Genomic DNA, 2,091 nt, shown 5'->3' with positions numbered 1-2,091 from the left:
AACAGGGTAATTGTTGGTGTCTTTAATTATAAAGCGGTCTCTCTTAAAATCAGCCCACATTTCTCATGACTTGTGTGCTGTTATGACCCTGGTTTCTGGTGGGCTGTTAGAAGTAATTGTCTTGATGTCTAATTAGACTAGTTGTGGAAGTAGAAAACTTTTTGGTTTGATTTTGCTTCCGCTCTCTCCATGAACTCCTTTCAAAAACTGAGGACATTATTCCTATCCCAACCCAATATATATATATACATACATTTTAGTAGTAAATTATAGTATTATAGTAAATGATAGTATTATAGTAAATTTTATGTATGTATGTATATATATATATATACAGTACTGTGCAAAAGTCTTAGGCATGTTAATATCCCCCCCCCCCCAAAAAATGGTTTTAAGTCAGTTATTTATATCTTTTGCTGTAGTGTTTCAGTAGGAAATATCAGTTTACATTTCCAAACATTCTTTTTGCCATTAATTGTAATAATCCAGTGAGATGTGTGTATGCACAAGGAGTCTGACAACAGCCGGCATGATCTGATCTCACCATCATCGAGTCCGTCTGTGATTACATGAAGAAACAGAAGAAACTGAGACAGACTAAATCCAGAAGAACTGCGGGAACGTCTCCAAGATGCTTGAAGAAACCTTCCTGCAAAGCTCCCTGAAAAACTATGCGCAAGTGTTCCTGGACAAAAGCCGTTTTAAACGCAAAGGGTCGTTACACCAAATATTGATTTGAATTAGTTAATAGAAGTTAAATCATAAATACATTCAATTTGTGATTTTATTTTTGAAAGCATTCTCACTTTACAGCATTTTAACACAAGTGCCAGTACTTTTCACAGTACTGTAGCTTTGCAGGAAGGTTTGTTTGGAAATGTTTGGAAATGTAAACTGATATTTCCTACTAACACACTACAGCAAAAGATATAAATAACTGACTTAAAACCTTTTTTGGGGTTGGGGGGGGGGGGGGGGGTGTATTAACATGCCTAAGACTTTTGTACAGTACTGTATATATATATATATATATGCTATATATATATATACAATTTACTATTTAACCATAATTTCACTGTATATCATTAAGTTGACATTAAACACTCTGGACAGAACATGCTTGAGGCGAAATCTAATGTACACAACTCTCCAATGAGGATTATGTTTTCTTATAGAGGAAAGCATGTGTAATCTGAGAAGACTGACTGTTGTTGACAGCTATCATAACACGATTAAATGCACTATTGTTCCCTTCATTATCATCACACACAGGAAAAGCACTCACTGACATAAAGAGTTAGCAAATATCAATCACCTGTTCTGATCTTTCCTGTGAATTGGCTCTGTTTGGAGGAAATGGCTTTTTTAGGTGAAATATTCCTTTAACAGAGACCTGATACTATTATGAAACAGTGTAGTATAAATTAAGATTAAGAATGTGCACAGCAAAATCCCCAGTGTTAACTCTGCTCAGAGTACATTTGGTCCCACTCTACAAAATGTTGAAGTAACATTGTTACTAATGTAAGTTAATGAGATAATTAAGTGATTATGTGATGATTGAGCATTAGTGATGAACACCTGCTGTTAACAAGCAGAATCTCTGAAGGAAAGAGAAACACAAGAACTACAACAAGTGAAAACGGTGTCGCGTAAACAGCCCCTTAATGTCTTCTTTTATCTTCAGTTGATTTCATCTAAGGCTGCGGCTGAAGTCAGTTGTAGTTCTTGTGTTTCTCTTTTTTTTTGTTCTTGTTGTTGCTCTTTCCTTCAGTGATTCTCCTTGTTAAAAGCAGGTGTTCATCACTAATGCTCATCACATAATTAATCACTTAATTATCTCATTAACTTTAACTCTGATTCAGAGTTACTTCAACACTCTTTAGAGTGGGGCCATATGTACTCTGAGCAGAGATAATCTAACTCTGAGGATTTTGCTGTCTAGCATAATTAAACCGCCATTGCTAATTTGCAAAAGGTTATTTATTTTAAATGTATCCTGCATGCATAAACCTAAAGTTTGCAAAGTTGATCATGCTTCACATGAATATAGCTTTGTGCAGAATGTTTAAACTCGTTTGCATGAATAAT

Source organism: Squalius cephalus (assembly GCF_949319135.1).
Source record: "Squalius cephalus genome assembly, chromosome: 1".
Lineage (NCBI taxonomy): Eukaryota > Metazoa > Chordata > Actinopteri > Cypriniformes > Leuciscidae > Squalius > Squalius cephalus.
This window is presented reverse-complemented; position numbering follows the sequence as displayed.